This window comes from Oryctolagus cuniculus, chromosome 15 (assembly GCF_051225735.1).
Source record: "Oryctolagus cuniculus isolate XC-2025 breed Fujian yellow rabbit chromosome 15, ASM5122573v1, whole genome shotgun sequence".
NCBI classification, from domain to species: Eukaryota; Metazoa; Chordata; class Mammalia; order Lagomorpha; family Leporidae; genus Oryctolagus; species Oryctolagus cuniculus.
In genome coordinates this window covers 10,418,377-10,431,743 of record NC_142881.1, presented here as the reverse complement: position 1 = coordinate 10,431,743, position 13,367 = coordinate 10,418,377, and the positions used below count along the sequence as shown (strand labels likewise).

At 52.4% G+C, this 13,367-nt stretch overlaps 1 pseudogene; it reads right to left on the bottom strand.

Annotated features, from left to right (window-relative positions):
• Positions 1-1,071: 1,071 nt before the first annotated feature.
• LOC100355574 (protein LSM12 pseudogene) lies at positions 1,072-11,324 on the bottom strand (annotated as a pseudogene).
• Between the last annotated feature and the right edge of the window lie 2,043 nt (positions 11,325-13,367).

Below are 13,367 nucleotides of genomic sequence, written 5' to 3'. Positions count from 1 at the left end.
CATTTGGACAGCGTGGCGAGGAGGCTCTTCTGGTACCACGGAGGAAGAAGAGGCGGAACCCTGAGGTCTGGGCCAGACGTAAGACCGCTGCACACACAGGTCAAACAAAGACGCCATCAGGAACCCTCAGAGCCAAGTTCTGGCTGCACACATCGGCTCTACAGGCAGGAGATTCCGGCTGTGAACCAGGCCAGGGTCAAGCTCAGGCTGCCTGGCTGTGGCTGGTGGGGAACGTGTTACATTCTATTCTCAGAGGGAACAGTGGCCATGATGTAGTAAAAAGAGACCTACAAGAAGCAGTCAATACGTAGAGAACATTTTAACATATTTTTTCATATATATATATTTAAAGTTTAGAAAAATAAAACTAATTCAAGCCATGCCTTCTGCAAAAAAATTAAGAAGAAAAAGAAAAGAAAAATCAAATTTAAAGTGAGAGCTCTGTCTGCTGCTCTGGTCTCAAGAGTCACTACTTGTCCTGGCTCCTGGCTTCGGATCAGCGCGGTGCGGCCATTGGAGGGTGAACCAACGGCAAAGGAAGACCTTTCTCTCTGTCTCTCTCTCCACTGTCCACTCTGCCTGTCAAAAAATAAAATAAAATAAATAAATAAATAAAAGGAGTCACCGCTTGCTATTTTTATTTTGGAAGAAAAGTTGTAAAAGTTTCTCTCAATCACTAGAAGGCAAAAGTAGCCACTTATGAAGCAGGATGGCAGGAACGGACGAGGGGCGGAAAGGCAGAAGTGAAAGGCAGAGTGGGAACAGAAATCTCAAAAGTAAAACCAGCGAGGCGACGGTTCCAGAGGGGCTGTGGGAAGGACGTGGTGGCCGGAAGCCTGCCCGTCCGCTTTTCAATTACTCTCTCGTTCTGTTTTGTTGGGTGTTTTGTCTGTCCAAGTCTAAGATCTAGCGTTCACAAGAGCCAACAGCAAACACAGGCTGCCTTCCTCCCCGGGCCTGCGTGCCCCGAGCCTCTGCGCCGGATGCGGTGAGGGTCCTGGGCGCGCATGGGCCCGGCTGGCAGGTTGCTGCTGCGGTATCATCTGGCTTTCCTGCTGCCTCAGATGCGCTTCACATATTTCCTATTCCCCGCACAGGGCTCAGCGCCCGCCGCTCTCTGCCTTTGCTGTTGTCCGCCTGGTGTGGGGGTGTCGGAACAACATCTTCCATGACTGCGATGTTTCCTTCTTGCCATTTCCAGTCTTTAACGGTCTTGCGAGCGGTCTGGCAGAGCTGCCGGGCCTCTAGGAGACACCAGCGCTGCTCGCACAGGCCTGGCTCGGCTCCTCCTCCTCCGCCTGCGCTCTGCTGGCAAGCTTACTGACGCCGAGGGCGCTAGGGGAGCCGGGGTTTCTGTTTGCACGTTAATTGTTTTCACTTCTGCAAGTGTGCAAGCAAAATGTCAGCATTTTTGAGCTTCCCACTGGAAGGGGGACATTTTGAAGGCAGCATTCTGGACTGGTAGTCGAAGTCTACCGCCTCTCCCTGCAGCCGCTGCTCCGGGCAGGCAGGTGCAGCATCCTACCTAGCTCCCAACGTGGAAGCCTTCCCCAGAGGGGTCGCCGCCTTGGGAGAGCAGCCGCAGCAGGCCAAAGCTGGGCTCCCGACCTCCGCGTGTTTTCAGACGGTTATTTAATGTGATCTGAATAACGCTGGTTATTCCCTGTTTGCCCTGGAGACCTAGCACACAAAGCTGGTTTCCCTGCCTCCGCTTTTGTCTCCTTCCTCATCTTTCTGCATGCTCTCGCCTCAGTTTGCTTTCCAAATACAGATCTGAGCCTGCATCCAGCAATCAAAAAAGAGGCACTGTTTTTGCAGGAAGCACCAGCTGTTTGGCTGGTCTCAGCCTAGAACCACCGGGTCGAGCTCATTCGTGGAGCTGAGTGTGGCTGGTGGGAGAAGGGGCATCAGCCAGGATCCCACCCAGGGGATCAACGGCGCAGTCCATATGAGTGAATTGAAAAGAGCTTAACACAAGGACTATTTTCAGGGTATTTGAGAGGATTAAGGGAATCCAGCAGGGGATATTACGGTACCCTCAGCAGCTCATAACCTCCCAAGGCTTGAAGCCACAGTGCCCGCCTCCTGGGAGCACCACCAGCCAGGAGCCGTGGTCTTTGGCAGTAGAAACTGATGGCGGGAAGTGGCTGGGGAGTAAAAGCCACGCTCTCCCTTTCCCTAAAGTATCCGGGCACACACACACCAAGGGGTCCCCATTGCCCAGGTGAAGGAGCTACTGCAGCCAGCGTTCTTCCACCACACACTGCCCAAGGTTTGGACCTTCTGTGACCACTGATGCCACATTTTTTAAAGTAAAGATTTATTTATTTATTTATTTATTTATTTTTGAAAGGCAGAGTTACAGAGACAGAGGGAAAGGGTGGGGGAGAGATTCCATGTGCTGGTCCCCAGTGGCTACAATTGCTGGGGTTGGGCCAGGCCTAAACCAGGAGCCAGTCTCTTCTTCTGGGTCTCTTGGACTTGGGCCATCTTCTCCTGCTTTCCCAGGCCATACCAACCAAAGAGCTGGATTGGAAGTGGAGCAGCTAGGACTAGAACAGGCACCCATATCGGATGCCTGCACTGCAGGTGGCAGCTTTACCCACAACACCACAGTGCTGGCCCCCAAGCCTGGCTTTTAAATGCTTATAAATAATTGAACTTCTTTCGTTTGGATGTTCCTTACACATCTCAGTATACTTTTAGTTGTTTTTCACATGCCTACTATCTCCCATAGGTAATTTATACTACCTGTGTATCCCTGGTGGTAGATTTATACTTACTGAGGAGGTTCTTTGTGTGCTTTTCCTATAAACTTTTCAGGTCACAATTGATGGGCTTTTATAGCTGTCCAATTCACTCAATCAGTTTCTCCTTGAATAGGAAGAATTACTCTGCTGAGTTTTCTAGACATTAGCAATACATAAAAATCCTGTAATAAAGTATGCCATCATCTCTTTTTGAAAATGAGTAGTGAGGCATGACAATTTCTTTCTAAAGCAATAATCAAGAAAAAGAGCCCTGCATTTAATTCATTACTAAGCCCTTAGAAAGCGCAAAGGAAAAATAAACATGTTCACTCATTAGAGTCAACTTCAAGCCCCAAATTATAGGTTCTTACAACTTTGACTTAATTGCTATTACAAAGAAGTGCAAGTTTCTACAATCAGATATCTCACGGAATACAAAAGCACTAACCCTTGACATTTGGGAAAGTGATATAATTATCTTTGCCACAACCTGTACTGATTTTCTTTCACACTGGATTAAAATAAAGTCAGAATTGGCTACTAAGCCAAACCTAGGAAATTTAAATGAAAGTTTTCTTCCCAAAACACACAGTCTATGATAAGAATGTAGGCTGTGACCTTTCCCACTATCCACAGGGATAATGAATAATGAGTATTCTTATTAAAATTGAGACTTGGTTGACTTGAAAGTTACACACTTTTTTTTTAAAAAAAGATTTATTTATTTATTTGAGAGGTAGAATTACAGACAGAAGGAGAGACAGAGAGAAAGGTCTTCCACCACTGATATTCACTTCCCAAATGGCCGCAACAGCCGGAGCTGGGCCAACCCAATGCCAAGAGCCAGGAGCTTCTTCCGGGTCTCCCACATGGATGGATGCAGGGACCCAAGCACTTACCCAATTTCTTGAAACCAAAAATTGAAGCTTTCATTTTTATGGTCTGTTATCAGAGTGGGTGTGGTGGTTGGATCATGGGCTAGGAACCACTGCACCCAGGGCAGGAGAAAGGAGAGAACAACCCGGGGAATGAGCCAAGGTGGTGGGCACTGGTGGGAGGGAGCCCTGCCCTGCGCCCAGCTTGGGCTCTGTCCCAAGGGAATTGCTTCTTTTTCAACTTTGAGTCCTGTTTGTTCTCAGTTCTTCTTCATCTTCTTTTTTTTAAAGATTTATTTTTTATTTGAAAGAGTTACAGGGAGGGCGAGGGCGAGAGAGAGAGAGAATATTCCATCTGCTGGTTCATTCTACAAATGGCTGCAAAGACAGGAGGTGAGCCAATCTGGAGCCAGCAGCTTCCTCTGGGTCTCCATGTACAGGGGCCCAAGGACTTGAGCCAGCTTCTACTGCTTTCCCAGGCCATAGCAAAGAGCTGGATCGGAAGTGGAACAGCTGGGAGTAGAACTGGTGCCCATATGGCATGCCGGCACTGCAGGCAGCAGCTTTACCCAATACGCCACAGAGCTGGCCCTGCCCACATGTTCTTATCCATCCTCTTTCTCCTGGATGCAGAGCCCTCAGTACGAGAGGGTACAGTCTATGGTTATTCAGGCCTCCCTTCTGTATTTTGTTTTTCTTACTGATCTGTAAGGATGAAGAGTTCTTTTTTCCCTCCATGTGATATGTGATGGATATTGATCCTACATCCATGAAGTAGGTTGCCAAGATTAACATATATATATATATATGATATACTTATTTATGTGAATATTTGAAAGGAAGTGGGGTAGAGAGAGAGAGAGACAGAGAGAGATCTTCTATATGCTGGTTCACTCCCCAAATGCCTACAATAGTCAGGACTGGGCCAACCAAAGCCAGGAGTCTGGAGCTCCATCCAGGTCTCCCAGGTGGGTGGCAGGGGCCCAAGCTCTCGGGTTGTCCTCCACTGCCCTTCCACCCATACTAGCAGGAAGCTCGATCAGAAGCAGAGCAGCTGGGACTCGAACCGGTGCTCCAACGTGGGATGGCAGCGTGGCAAGCAGTGCCTTAACCCGCTAGGCCGCCGCACTGGCCCTAGTTGCAGACATCTTCGCCTGGGGTTGCTTTCTAACTTTATTTACAGAATGCTTTTCTGTGAACACTTCCAAGGTTTTAAGAAGCAGACTCTATCCATCTTTCTGTTTATAGTTTCCTTTCTCTGTGTTGCCTGAATCAAAGGCTGGTGAGGGCCAGGCTGCAGGAGATAGGTCCGTGGCCTGGATCTGGCCCTGCGGAGGTGTTCGTTGAGCTGTCAGGCTGTTCCAAGCAGGGTGGCAGTGCAGTGTCTTTTGCTGCACGGACCTGTTCACCTCCAGGCCGGGTGAGAAGCTGAGAGGACTTCGCTGTGGTTTGAGGCTGGGAGCCGCGTGCTGGCCACAGAGACTGCAGGGTCTTTCTCTGTAAGCACAGAGCAGAGCCTTGTAGGTGAGGGGCCTGACTTCCAGAGCAGCTCCCAGAGCTGCCCACTTCCCTCCCCATGGCCCCAGTGTCACACGGCCGGCCTGTGCCAGAGCCTGGCTGACCCCAGGGCCGAGCCTTGCATCCCAGTCTCCTGTACACAGAGGCTGGCATGGTCTGGGGACCAAACTTGCCACTTGGGGGCTCCTGTGGTTTTCACCCAATAAGAGAAATGGTTGATTTTGATTTTTGAAAGCAATGACAAGGACAGACCCCAGTGTCCTTGGAGAAAAAAGGCCTTTCTAAAAAGCAACTGTAGAATCTATGTCGACACTGTGAATTTCGAAGGCAAGCCTAAGAAATCCATTTATGTCATCAGTGGATGCCTTCTCCCTTCCTGCTAAGGGGCTCCGGGCTCAGTTCAGCCTGAAAAACTCAACCCAGACTCCTCCACCTGGGAGCAGTGCTTTGTGCCGGGGCGCCGTGTGGTTCTCTCCCTGCTTCGTCTCTGCTTGGGGCTGGATTGTGTGCAGGCCGTGATTTCTTTTCTTACCAGTTGGCTCGCCCTGACAGGCCCAGCACAAGCTGGGGATAGATGTGTCACAGCTTGGCAGCCTTCCTGGGGTGCGGACGGGCCTCCAGCTCCACTCCACGCGCACTGAGAGAGGCGGCAGCTCTCTCGCCTTGTGAACAGCGGTGGCCACCGTGTGGCACTTCACTGGCCTGGGCTGTTGGTGGAGCCTCTGTGTCCTGTGTCTCGGAGCCACCCTGGGGTGTACCCCAGTGAGACTGTCACCAGTGTGGGTGCTGGGTCTGCTCTGAACAGAGACTCCCTGTGATTTGAGTTTGCTTTCGACAGGCAACGGCCCTGTCGCATTTATCGAGGGCTTTCTGCGGGCCACTTCCTTCTCATGCTGTGTCCTGTGAGGACAGAGTGCCTTTTGCAAAAATCCTTTTTGAAGTTTGAGAGGCAGAGAAGCAGACACAAGTAGACAGAAAGAGAGTGCTGGTTCACTTTCCAAATGTCCGACCACTGTCTTCTTTTTTTTTTTTTTTTTTTTTTTGACAGGCAGAGTTAGACAGTGAGAGAGAGAGACAGAGAGAAAGGTCTTCCTTTTGCCGTTGGTTCACCCTCCAATGGCCGCCGTGGCCGGCACACCGCGCTGATCCGAAGCCAGGAGCCAGGTGCTTCTCCTGGTCTCCCATGTGGGTGCAGGCCCCAAGCACTTGGGCCATCCTCCACTGCCCTCCCGGGCCACAGCAGAGAGCTGGACTGGAAGAGGGGCAACCGGGACAGAATCCGGTGCCCCAACCAGGACTAGGACCCGGTGTGCCTGCGCCACAGGTGGAGGATTAGCCAGCCTCGTGAGCTGCGGCGGCGGCACTCGACCACTGTCTTTTGATGTGGACTTTGAGCACCAGCTTTAGGTTTCTATGAAAGTTTTAAAGTAAGCACAGAGAATTCCCATCTGCCACAGAGCCCGTTTCAGTCCGCCCATTTTTGCAAAGAATCAATCAGTATTGATATTTGTATTAATGAAGTCCATGCTTGGTTTAGAGTCCCTTCCTTTGGAATCTGAAGTCTTTATTTCTCTTCCAGGATCCCATCTAGGATTCTCCACTGCACTCGGTCATCGCGTCTCTAAAACTCCTCTTGCCCGAGAGTTTCTCAGACTTCGTCTTTGGTGACCTTGATGGTCTGCGAGAGAATTGGCCAGGTGCTTGTGGAACGTCCTTTACTTAGCTTGCTTGGACTGCCAGGGAAGGAATAGTACATTGCAGCCATCTTTTGCCTCACCCGTGAGGCTTGGTGGGGGCTGGGGATGGAGGCAGGGAGACCGTGAGGAGGCTGCTGCATCAGTCCAGGTGACACAGGGTGGAGGCCTGAGCCTAGTGTGCTGGTGGGGTTGGGAAGAGCCAGGGCAGTGACCTAGGGACCTAACTTTTAGCTGTCAGGCAGAGTCCAGCGACCTACACACTGAAAATGTGAAAGCCAGGAGGAATGAGTATGTTCTGTATCCCAGTCAAGGTCGCGATTCTTTGGAAAAGCAACTTGACCTGATGAAACTATCAAAGTCACATCCATCTCACCCCAGTCGGGCAGCATAAGCATTCATTGTGCACTGTGTTCTGACTTGGGGACACAGAAAAGAATGAAGCAGTATTGTGCTGGGGTACTTTCAGTAGGTAAAGTTAGAGTTGAAGTTTAAAGCATTAATGCATACGCAGTGTGTGGTATGTCTCGGTAAATATGAGTGTTTGGAGATGATTTATTATCTACAAGATACCTAGGAAAGGTCAGCACTTAGATGTGAAATCCATTTCAGAAGCTGTAATCAAAGCAAACTCCCAGGGCAGCTTGCTTTAAAAAGCATATTAATGTGACAAGGCTATGTTGCTTTCCTCCTGAATTGATGGAAACCATCAAACCGTTTCTTCTATGGAAACGGAGTCACCTTTTCATCTAGAGAACAAAGTGGCCAGACAGGGACCGACCTCAGGTACAAAAACAAAAAGGGCACCCAGAGTTTCTGCCAGAAGCAACAGGGCTCCAGCTAAATACTGTTCGCATGGTCTCTATCAAAGGGAAGTTGAAGGACAAAAGAATAATCCTTTAGTGCCTTTGAGAGAATTTTGAAAGTCTTTCTAATGTCCATCAAAAGCACCACAGTGTACATGGCTGTACAGCAGCGGCAAATCCCGTTCGGATGCACCCTGGAACACTTTACAGAGCGAACCCTTCCCGGGAATATGGAAATGTACCCGCAACTCCTGCCGGATCAGGGACTGCATTTTTAAAAAGTGGCAGGCACATCGTCCTCAGATCTTGTTTGCTTCTGACAACTTAATGACTTAGCATCAACACGCTATTTCCAGCTTTGGTTTTGGGGTTCTAGAACATTCTATGTTTGTGGCAACTCGGTTGGATCTTAGTGGACTTGATGATCTGCTAAATCATCACTGGCTGCCACTGGTTGGGTACCAGGCAACCTGTTAGAACTTCACAAGTATCTTCTCTGGGAGAGACACATTTCACAGAGGAAGTAGCTGCATCTCTGGGAAGTCAGGTAACCCCTAACGTCAGGAAGGGGTGGCTTTGAATCATGTGCCTGACCCTAGAATTAATGTACTTATATTGGTTGTTCTGTTAAATAATAATACCCAACACACACAGTGTGTTTTAGTTTGCAAGATGCTTAACTTAAGCGCCTAATTAATTCCATAAATGTGGTGATTTAGAATTATTCTTCATCCTTGAGGCACTTAATTTAGGCATTGACTTCTAAGTCCACAGAGGGAAAGTGTTGGAGCCCTCCTGCCTCCCTCCCTCATCCACTGTGCACCACGCCCACCAAGTGCCCACTGATTGCTCTGTGGTTTCAAGGATGCCCTGGGGCAGAAATTGCTCTAGGGTCTGACCCAACTGGGGGCAAGGGTGGTTTGTTGGGACGCCAGTAGCTGTCTCTTTGCCTACATCTCTGGTTTTGGTTTGTCGCTCTTCATTGAAAAGAATTCCCAGCCTCCTGTTATTTTCTTAACTCCAAATCTCCATCGTTGCTAAGAGAGCCAGGAGGCCTTAACTTTCCTACACTGGGTTTCCAAGACAGTCAGTTGCTCTGGAAAAAGCTTCTGATCCCCAGGCAAGGGCTGGGCTGCAGGCGATGGGCGAGGCAGCCGCCCCTGGCCTCGCTGTGGACGAGGGGCTGAGAGCGGCATCCTGGCCTGCTGAGTCTGGGGTCGTCTCCATCTGAAGAGAGGGAGAGGCAGGGGTGGGTGGAGGAGAGCAGCCCTCATGTCTCAGCTGTGCTCACCAGGAATTCACCCTCTCCTGATGGATTTGGAGGGGATGATGTGTCCTGGCAGCTGGACCCCAGGCTTAGGAGCTGGGGACTGCCCAGAGCAACGGTGCAGGCAGAAATAAACAAGCTCTGTAAAGAGGTTAAATACCAGGTTTATTCGGGGCACAGTTGAGTCGTCTAGCCCTGGAGACACAAGCCCCGCTTGGGGAGTGTTTCAAATGGTCAAATTCTAGTTGGAACTTAGGAATTGCACAGTGTGCACTCCATGGCTGGGCCCCCAGAAGGCCGGCCTTAGGTCAGCAGAGAAGGGAAGAGTTTCTTACTGGTTGCAGATTAGAATATGTTTGGCTCAGAACATCTTCAGGGACAGGGAGGGGTGGTCTCTGGAAGGAAGCTGTGAAGTGAAGGCTTCTGATTGATTTCAGGAAATGGGTACGGAGAGTGTAGATAGAGAACACAGGAACGCACAAAGTGGATCCGGGTGGCTGAGACAGAGCAGACCCCACGCACACCTGCACCCAAGTCAGACTGACCTGGGGGCTAAGAGAGCTCTCCTCACCCTGGCCTTAGCAGGTGTTTCTCTTGAATGCCTTGCAGCTCTCTGAGGGGCGGTTTGTTCTCAGCTGGGGGTGGCCTCGCTAAGGGGAGGGAGGGAGTAGATGGTGGCTCAAATGCCACAGACTCAGAATTCTTACCAACTTTGCATAGATTTTCTTGAGTCAATGTTTCTTCATTTGCTATGCGGCCTTAGGACAATTTTCAGAAACTTTAAATAGTTGTTTGATTTTTGAATATTTTTGTTGTGGGGATCAAGAACTCTGGCTGGGCTTGGAGAGACCCTCGGCCAGACTTAGTCCAGGCTCTTGTCTTCCGCATGTAGGAATACAACCAGGAGACACAGATAGGCGTGAGCAGGAAGGCAGGGTTTAGTGAAAGGCAAAGGGATGGTACCGGTGGAGAGATGAATCCAGCTGTTGTCCGGGAGCTGCGGGAAGTTTACGAGACGGGATGCAGCAGTGACAGGAGAAGCAGCTAAGCTTCATCTGGGAAGCAGAAAATTCCCAGTAAAGGGAGGGGCTGGTGGAGAGAGAGATGGAGCCGCCAGGTCTCCGGGTCTGGGGATATTATATCTTTAACGCATCATCTCAAAAGAGCAAATGTAGTGGTTACGCATTACCTATTGTGAAAGCTGGGGGACAGTTCTAAATGGAATTTTTTTTTATTTGACAGGTAGACAGAGAGAAACACAGAGAGAAAGGTCTTCCTTCTGTTGGTTCAACCCCCAGATGGCCACTACGGCCAGCGCGCTGTGCTGATCCTAAGCCAGGAGCCAGGTGCTTCCTCCTGGTCTCCTGTGCGGGTGCAGGCGCCCAAGCACTTGGACCATCCTCCACTGCCTTCCCGGGCCACAGCAGAGAGCTGGACTGGAAGAGGAGCAGCCGGGACTAGAACCCGGCTCCCATATGGGATGCCGGCGCCGCAGGCGGAGGATTAACCAAGTGAGCCCTGGCGCCGGCCTCAATGGAATTTCTTCTATCTTTTTGTTGAAACATAAATCTTGCAGTCAGTTGGCGAATAGAGCTGCATCCTTGTGTCCTGTTTCATTCAGTGTGTGCGGGCTGGCAGAGAACTTGAGACGGAGTCGGAGGTCTGATCTAGGGTGGAGCTGGTGTGGCCTGCTTCTAGCCTCAGGCTCCCTCAGTACACACTGACAGGCGTGCAGGCCACTTCGAGGGGGAAAACTGCCCCCAGCAGCCCTGGGTCATCCTTTTTAAAGGACAAGGGGTGGGGCTCAGAGCAGAGGAGGGGGGGGGTCTCCTGGAGGGTGTCCCCGCCTCTGCTGCATAAGAGAAAGTGAGGCTTAGCTGCACGGTGGGGAGTGGCTGTGCTGAGCCTTCAGCCCCGTGGGAGCGACACAGGAGGTGGGGCTTGGGCGGTGTCTGTGGTTGGTGTTGGCGGCTCCTTGCCGCTCCCTACCTACCTGCCGACACGTATCAGTGTCAGCCACCGCGCTTGGTTCACAGGACAGTAGTTTTGCTGGACTTCGCCGTTCCCCAAGAGGGACTCCCCGTTAGTACCAGTCCTGCCACCTCTGTGCCATACACGAGAGATCTGAGGCACAGAGAGGCTGAGCGACTTGCCGAGGTCACACAGTAAATGGCAGTGCTCACCTACAAAACCATGCAGTCCTGTGACTTTGCACTGGGCCTAAAGGAAGGGGGTTTTGCGGGAGATGGGGCCTATATCTGGGGGGAGAGGGGAGATTCTTAGGAACTGTAATAAGAACGCTGGGGCCGCCCGTTATGCCGAGTGTCTCTAATCAAGCCCGGGGCGTCCTCAGGGCAGCAGGTGCGCGCACCTTCCCGGCAGAGCCTGAAGCGGGATTCTGCCCAGGCCGGCATTTTGGCTTTCTGCGGGACGACAACCGCCTCGCAGGCATCTTGGGAGCGTTTTCAACGGAGGACATTGTCCCTGCAGTCGGGGACTCAGGCCGCCCACCCACCCATGTTGCGTGGTGCACGTCTCTCGGGCCGGCCCTAACGACAGCCTCGTCCTGAGTGGCCTCCCACCCGGGATTGCCTGCCGGGCCCGCCCGGGCCTGTCTCTCATGGAGAATGTCTCCCCGGCTCACCACCAAGTCTGCTTCCCGGCTGAGGCACCGCATGGCCAGGCCGCGGACTCGGGCCTCAGCTGCGCAGCCGTGGCCTCCGGGCCGGCCCCCGGTGGGGCTGACCACCTGGGCCTACTGCAGGGTGCCGAGTACCCGCACTGCGCGGTCAGTGGCCTGCTTGTGGCGGAGAAGCAGAAACCGCGCAAGCAGCGCCTGCGCCTGGGCGGCGTGGGCGCCCATCACCCCCTCTTCGTGGGCTGCAGCCCCTGTTCCGCGGCCCTCGCCCCTGATCGATTCGTGCTGCCATCAGCAGCTGTGTAGACCGACGCCGTGGCTCCTGCGCCCACTGGCGGGAGGGGCAGACGACGTCCTCGCGGGACAGCCGCTCCTAGGAGTGTGCTCCTGGGCTTGGGTAACCACCGGGACGGCGTCCGCAATGGCTGGACGAGCGCCGAGATCGACGAAGCGGTGCTGCACCTGTGCTAGGCAGGGGCCGTGACTGCCCCGGGCACCTCCACCGTGCTGAAGAAGAAAGCCTGTGCATTTTTGAATAGTCTCTGGTTGCCGGGGGGTAACGCTGGCAGTTTCAGGAAGTGGCGTGTGCCCCGGACGAGGGCCCCTCAGCTGTCTTTCTAGTGCGGTCTGGAAGGTTGGCAGGCGTCGCGTCACACCCTGCGTGTGGATTCCTCCACATCTGAGGTCTTCCTGCTTGCCCAGCGTTGGTCCTATTGCACAGTTTTAACTAACGTTTTATAATCTGGAGAGAATACTTTTTAAAGCTTATGGAATGTCTTAACCAAGACCGCATCTTATACTCCGAAATAAATAAACGGAAGCCCATTTCGGATCTGCGCCTTCCCTGCAGCTCCTCTGCGACTCCGCCTCAGGCCATCACCATCTTGCGTCTGGACACTGCTGTGGCCGCCTGACCGGCTCTCCGCTGTGCTTCACCCCTGCCAGCTCCGTTCTCTTCCCAGCAGCTGTCCATCAAAACACATGGATCAGGGCCTGTCTCCCATTGAGCCTGAAAGGTTCCCACGGGCTCTGAGACCAACATCTGAACTTGCTACCGGCCTGCCGCAGTGTCCAGCCCTCACATCCTGTCTGCCCCACCCACCCTGGCCTGGTTTCAGTTCTCATGCCAAGGCCTTTGCCCCGTGCTCCTCCAGAGATGTGTCTGCCCACTCTCTGTGACTTGTGACATGTTATGGTGCATGTAAGGGGACGTGGCAGATGTCAGAAGTACGGGCACTAAGGGAGCGTAGACTCTGTGACCCAGGGGGGTTCCATTTAGTCACAGACGCCCTTAAGAGTGGTGATGTTGTTAGCAAGAAGGCGGGGTCAGAGATGTGAAGAGTGACAAGGACTCAGGCACCATTGCTGGTTTAATATGGAGGAGCTGAGAGGGGCCCCTGGCTGACCACGAGCGAGGAAACAGGTGTAGGCAGCAGCCCTACAACCACAAGGGACTAAACGCTGTCAGCGTCCCCAGCGGAGTCAGAAGCCGATTCTCCCCAGAGGCTTCAGGTGAGGAGCTGGCTTGCTGATGCCTTGCAAGACCTGGGGCAGTGCTCACCTGGATTCTGTGAGGGGACCCCTTTGTATTTTCTCCGGCTACTAAGCCCGCAGTCATTCCGACAGCAGTGTCAAGATCAGGTACAGCCTGGAACCTGACACCCCGGCCGTTCCCTGAGAGCCCATCTGAAGCCGGCCCACCTGGTAAGTGCTCTCAGGCCTTCCCGTTCTTCCTAACGTTAACCCCAACTGGGCCTTACCTACTGTTTGCCAGGCAGGGAAGCTCCAGTGTTCAAAACCCAGCTGCTCTGCCACTTGT